This window comes from Triturus cristatus, chromosome 8 (assembly GCF_964204655.1).
Source record: "Triturus cristatus chromosome 8, aTriCri1.1, whole genome shotgun sequence".
NCBI classification, from domain to species: domain Eukaryota; kingdom Metazoa; phylum Chordata; class Amphibia; order Caudata; family Salamandridae; genus Triturus; species Triturus cristatus.
Window position 1 is genome coordinate 247,670,402 of NC_140591.1, and position 7,450 is coordinate 247,677,851.

Sequence of the window (7,450 nt, forward strand, 5' to 3'; positions counted from 1 at the left end):
CCAAGCCCTAAAAGAAGAAAACGTGGCGGATTTATGTTCTATTATTTTTCTTTTTAAGAAAAAAATAACCAGCATGCTGAAGTGACCACCTCAAAACAGTTTCAGGGGTATTTGTGAGGAGACAACACGGGTAATTGAACGTAGCTGCTTAAACAGCACCAAAACCCGAGGTGTCCGGGTGATGCACCAAATAGTGCATGGTTTTCACAGTCTCCTGCAAAAATGCAGCACTACCAGTTCCTTTCACGCCCAGTTCCTCAACGCGAGTGAAGTGTCTATTTTTGCATTCCTTTCTTCCCAATTTAACCAGCAAGTATGCGTGAAGTTTGTCAATAGAGTTCAGCGGCGGAATATTCACTCGCATAGTGATCCTGAACATCTTCCTTTATCTAGTTTCGGGTATGCTGCAAAACCGGCCGAGCAACGAGGGAAGAGCAATTCCAACAAGCATTTGCAATGCAATCGGTCTCGCCTTTGGGACCTTATATGTATTTAGATGTGCAGCACATTAGCCTGGGTACTGAAACATCTACTGTTCTATAACATGGAGGGAAAGTAAGCACCAAACTGCATGACATGCCAGGTATGGGAACACATGGAGAGAAATATTGCCTTTGAGCTGGAAATGGTATACTTCAAAGCCCCGTTTTTAATCGAAAATCAGGGCCTTCAGTGGTCCTATCACTGAAAATACAAGATTTGGAAAAAAAATTATTGTCCATGGGTGCTCGTGGAAGACAATTTTTATGGATTGGAATCTAGAGAATGCTAAAGTGATTCTGGTATTTTACTGATCTCTACTGGTTGTTTTCTATCAAGACAGTTAAATAGAGGCAGTTGAACAGAAAAAAAGTCCCTAAGTTGAAGCAGACAATTCCTGGGGCTGATCTCCAGAGCCTACAAAGTACATACACATATAAGTATATAAGTATATACTAAAGCATATTCAAGAGGTCTCGAATGTTTGACCTAAAAGAATTGCGATAACTAATATCACACTAAGGGTTATCTTCATATTTAGAGTATAAATGAAGCCAAACCACCGCCACAGCTGCTAGTAATATCCCCTAGCGATAGAAGTGCCAATTGCTTTAGAGTTGCTGCACACAGCACTCACTTCGATTTCATAAAGCTAGAAATACAAAATCAACAAGCACCTGCAAAGTCAATTAATCTGAACTATATATATTAACGCATACTGCATTAGCACATTGGATGGAATCAACCAGGACAGACAGACAAAGCTATAGTTGGAAAGTAGTTCAATACAAACACGAGTAAAGACAGAAAAATACACTCAAATAGCCTGTAGACGTGGGTGAGATACGAATACTCTGCAGTGTTGGGACAAGGTGTGATTGGGTCTCAGTCTATGGACAAAGAAAGCCAATAATTAAAAGCGGAAAACGCAAAGCTCACTTTGTATACTGTTAGCAAGGGACTCACGTCTGAGCATACCCTGCCAACTTATGGCGAACAAAGCGGTACAAAAGGGGGTGGTGATGAACGGAGCATCAGAACCAATCAAACACTCACACCCAGTCAACAGATATGGGTTTGATCCATCACCGTTCTTTAGCCCAGGGTAGGGTATGCTCAGACGTGAGTCCCTTGCTCACTTTGCCACTGGATTCAAGCAAGCCTGGCTGAAGACGGCTGAAATGCCAGAAACCGGTCCTAGGAAGCTTGTTTCCGTTCCAGGGAAGGCATGGCTTGGCAGTTCGGGCTGGACTGTTCACATGAGACACAGGGTCAGATTGATTTGCATATGGCCATGTCTGAACTGGGGTGGCAGAGTGGGCTAAAGAACGGTGATGGATCAAACACAGATCTGTTGACTGGGTGTGAGTGTTTGATTGGTTCTGATGCTCCGTCCATCACCACCCCCTTTTGTACCGACAGGTTTAAATAGGGCATGTTCTGTTATCACAAGCATAGAGGTAGTTCACGATTAAAGTGGGTCAAGCAAACAGAAAGGATGGGTTTCTAGTTTCATTGACATGAGGATGTGTCTACACTCAGCCTGGTTTCCGGATCCTTTTACGGCACAGTTTATGCACAAGTAAACATCGATAACTTTCAGGTAAAAGGTATGTAATCTAAACGCCGGAACCTGTTAAAAAGGGGTGCTATGGTGTCCAGTTGTAATGCCTGTCCCTGACCCTTTGGGTAGAGTTGGAGAATGTACCCCCCCCCCCCCTCACCCCCCCACTCACACACCACATGGATGTAAGGAGCTAAAGAATCCTGTATATTTCAACTGTAGCAAAGTTTGCACCCCCAATTTGAGACTGCTGTTTAAGGTCTATACCCAAAACCTGGAAGATGCACTATTCTTGGGAGGGGGGGGGGGATACTAAGATGCAGTTGTTGTGTTAATACCTAGCAGAGTTAAACTCACTGCTCATTTTTTGCACGGCATAATTTCTATATGAGGTTGCGCTGAAATAGAGTTGCTTTCAGTCAGCACTAACTATTAATATGTCCTGGATTGTGAGCCTCAGCGGAGGAGGGTAGCTGGAGGGTAAACATGAACACTATTCCAATTTAGTAGTGGGAGCAGCTGACTCATTACATTCTTGCAACTATTCCAGGGTTCCGATTGTTTTCTAGGATGTACTACAGGAACGAAAAGAAAAAGTCCAGGATTAGACTTCTGAAGCAATATCTATCCCGTAGAATCTGCTAATTCTCCTTCCATTTCTCAAAAGTAGATTTGCATGGGAGACAGGATCGCAAAGATAAAGGTGCGGAGAATGTCAAAACGGCAGCATCTTTCATTCATACTAAACAGCGATAATAAAAAAAAAAGAAGAAAAAAAAGAGCACACTGCAATTCAATCAAAATAAATGACATAGTTGTCACCATTTAATAGTAAATGCCAAGGGGCAGATTTACAAGCCCCTTGCGCCGCCGGTGCATCACGTTGCATGACGCACCGGTGGCGCAGCCTGCTGGGTGATATTTACAAGCACAGGTAATGTCACCCTGCGTGACTTAACCTGTGCTTGTAAATATCGCCCCTGTTCACGCAACACTTTGCGTGTTAGGGGCGTGACATGGGTGTTGCTGTGGGTGCTCCCATACAACACCCATGTCCACTGATGCATTTCCAGATTTACGAAAAATCGTAAATCTGGAAATGTGTCAGAATGTTATGCCACCCAAGGGTGGCATAGCAAGGTGCAACGAGGAGAAATGTTTTCATTTCTCCTCGTTTTTCTCCTATTTCAATGCGTGCTGCATTCTACAGCACACATTGGAAGAGGAAATCACCTCACTTTATTGCTTTTGTGCCGGAAGGTGCCCCTTCCTGTACAAAAACAATCTTCCCATGACATAGGCATCCTGCACCATTGGTGCAAGGGTGCCTGCGCAGGTGCATGGCAGCAGTTTGTGTGCCAGTGCAGGGGGAAGCACAGAGATGTGACATATTGTTGTAAATATGTCGCATCCCTGTGCTTAGAAACTAACGCAGCACGGCGCAGCAAAATGACTTGCGGCACCGCGCTGCGTTCGTTTCTTGTAGATCTGCCCCCAAGAACGGACAATTCTGTATGTTACGGTATCCAGAAAAACATTGGGGCAGATTTACAAGCCCCTTGCGCCGCTGGTGCATCACGTTGCATGACGCACCGGTGGCGCAGCCTGCTGGGTGATATTTACAAGCACAGGTAAAGTCACCCTGCATGACTTAACCTGTGCTTGTAAATATAGCCCCTGTTCACAGATTTACGAGAAATCGTACATCTGGAAATGAGTCAGAATGCTAAGAAATCGTACATCTGGAATTGAAGCGAGGTGCGCATGGTAGCAGTTTGTGCGCCAGCGCGGGGGAAGCACAGAGATGCGACATATTGTAACTATTTTGCATCCCTGTGCTTCGAACCTAACGCAGCGCGGCGCAGCAAAATGACTTGCGGCACCGCGCTGTGTTATTTCTTGTAGATCTGCCCCATTGTTTCCACATCTTCCAAAACAGAAAACAAATAGAAATGAGATAAAGACACTAAACTACATTGTAGCCCAATACAACAATGGAATTTAAGGCCAGCGATACAATTTCTGCCAGGTTGCGAGTCCCTTTAATTGGCTCAGAGAAAATGATGTGCATGACATCTGCCTCGAGAAATAATGCTACCAATGTTCTATAGAAAATATTACCACACATTAAAATAAAGAATTTCTTTGAATTCTAAACAACTCCTTTAATTAGCCGTAAAAGGTTAAAAAAAAGACCTTCAAACGAAGGCTATATATATATATATATACTGAGACCAATTATAACACTAGACGATACATTTCACAATAGTTAAGGACTTAAATAGCAACCAAAGTAACAATTATAATCGGGTGATCACTGCACAAAAGAATAACGGTGTGGACGTTTCGCTTCTTTAGAAATGAAAGATTTTTGGGAACCTTTCGTACACGACGACAATATCCAGACACATTTGCCAATCTATTCGCTAAAAGCGACGTGCCACAGTAAAAAATACCAAAATGGAAGCTGTATAAAATTAAACAGGCGGACGTCTGAATGTCAAAACATTACTTAATTTGAGCCGGTGACGGACAACGACACTAATTTTTGAGACCGGCACTTATTTGTCGTGATCAAACATTTCCCGAGAGCAAGGCTGAGACAAACTCGCAAACGGGAAAGGGGGGAAACTAATGGAAAACATGCAAAACAAGTCTGAAACAGTATGCAGTGATTGCCGCCCGGTCGCGGCTGGCATGACGGGGAGAGGGGTACGCGCAGGGAGAGGAGGTGGGGGGGGCGTTTAATTAAATTTAAAAAAACTTACTAGGATGAGGCATCTCCCCCGCCGGTCCCGCGTCGCATCACGTCTCCGAGTCCTCGCATGGCAAGTGGCAAATCATAAGACTGGATGCGAGCGGACAGGAACATTCTTCTCATACATGAGTTTGAGCTATTGTTATTGTAAATAACAATGCCTTTTATTTTTGTTTTGGATTTTAAAACATGAATAAAACACATTGCCGTTTACAATGCCAATAGCTTAAACTCGCGTAAATCCGAGACCCATTGCATTGTAAACGCTTGCTTAGGCATGCTGAAGTGGATGCCTGCTTGTGCCCCGGGTGGACCGCAAAGTGCATTCTGATAGAGAAGCACTCTAGTAGGTCCCTGCTTTTGCCCCAGGGGCACTATAGTGCACGCAATGGACACAAAGATAAACCCCTTTAAGGGGGCTTGTTTTGAAGCGACGAGCGGTGGCGTAACATGTAAAGCTGCCGACGTTGGAGTTGGAGAGCAGAGTTCGATCCTCGGCTTGGGCTGTATAATGATAAATCATTGAAAGAAGGTCCGCGGCGTGGGCTGTATTAATCCTAAATAACTAAATAATTAAACAGAGATCTCAGATAAAACAAGCTTTGTGGGGAGAGACAAATAAAACAAGCATTGGCAGAGACACATAAAACAAGCATTGGCAGAGACAAATAAAACAAGCATTGGCAGAGACAAATAAAACAAGCATTGGCAGAGACAAATACAACAAGCCTTGGCATAGACACATAAAACAAGCATTGGCAGAGACAAATAAAACAAGCATTGGCAGAGACAAATAAAACAAGCATTGGTAATGCAATAGTATGGGGGTGTGAGAAGGCACTGGAAGAAAGTAGTCTGTGCAGTAAAGGGGCCAATAGCTGTGGAAGGACACAAATGAAGAAATGTCAATCATAAGGAGGAACTAACAAGCCTACAACCAATCGGAAGGCACCATCTAGGACACCAGCCAATGAAAATGATGGGTGGAGAGTGGGTGGAGCTTATATACACTATAGTGTATACTGCATGTCTCAACGAGACAGCGCAAGCACTGCCTAGGCGAGACCTAAAAAGTAGCTGCATTCATTTGTGTCGAAGATAACTGTGCGTTTGAAACAACAAACACGACCTGCACAGAGGGGCTTACGCAGGCCCCAAACGCAGCCACAAGCAGAACAAAAGTGAAGGGCAACGAAGACCACAACCGAACCGCGTGAGCCATGAGTACAACTTCTCTGGGGACAGGGGCTTCTGTGAGCAGAAGTCCACATCTCTCTATGCTTCACAATACTGTGTGGATTCAGGCTTTGTTGAAAGGGACCTGCCTGTAAACAGAGCCGTGTCTTGGTGCATTGAGTTAACACGGCCGGGTACGCTCTGCTGCAAATCAGATAAAATATTTACGAGCGGCCTTCATCTCTTTCTGTGGTAGAAGCAACTGGCTGCAGATAACGAACAACCGCGCCTTGATCTCGGTGACTCACACTTCCCCGTTGCCTGGTGTCCGGACACACTGCAGGAAGCAGTCGAAAGAGTGACAGTCGAAGTAAAAGTGAGACTACAGAGAAATGTCTCTATTATGCAGTTTAGTCACCAAATGTCCCTGTTATAATGTAGTAATGCCTCTCCTGCCCCGGTATTCACTGATGAAGCATTGGGATGAGTCGAGAATGTTTACTTCATCCAGACATTAAAACCCGGGTCTGATGAAATAGAAACAGAAGAAACAATTATAAAGGATCAAATGAAGGCAAAGCAACAGAAACATAAAAGAGGGGGCAACGAAGGGTCTGATTTATTTATTGATGTTATTTTGTTTGTAGCACGTACATGGCCGTTAGGCATCAGAGCACTTTAACAGAACGTATCAATACAATTGCCTGATGAACCAGAAGCAAAAGAAACAGAAGAGGCTACAATGCAATGGCCTCATTATTCAGAAAATTTCAACAAAAGTGGCCATGATAGAATACAGAAGTACTTCTTGAAAACAACATTTAACAAGACAAGCCCGGCGGAGCGTGGCGCTCGCGCTTGGCGGGGGAGCGCATTCGAGGCGGGGGAGCGGACCCTTTGAAGTGCGATGCCAAACGGATTGCATGGTGGCACGATGCGCGTGATTGTGCGCGTGCTCGCCATGCAATCCGCTTTTCGGAGCACTTTTGGGAGCCCCTTACAATAGTCTCGCTTTGCGATCGCTTACGCGATAGCAAGGCAAGACCTAAAAATAGAAAATTTGAGTACATTGTAAAGAAGTAATATGGGAAATTGTATTAACATATTATTCTACTAAAACTGTATTACTGGTTTTTCAACATAGGAGATAATGAGAGTAAGAACTAAGAGCTCGAAACGAATGCCAAGTTGTTTAAAAGGGGCAAAATGTGCACTTAAAAAACTGAATTCCTTCCGACGAGTGCTCGTATTCTACAGAGTCAGGGATTTGAACTGCATATTTCATATATCCGTATGATGACAAAACGTGTTGCTTTATTTCATTGAAAAGTCCATGTAACTCATTTCGGGCGCCGACCTGCGGCCTTGATCATTTCCAGCAGCTCCCTGTGTGCAGCAGCAATGCGTGCTCCTGCAGAAGCAGGGGAACCAGGTAGGATTGCAGGGGCCTTAAGGCTCACCCCGCGGCCCCA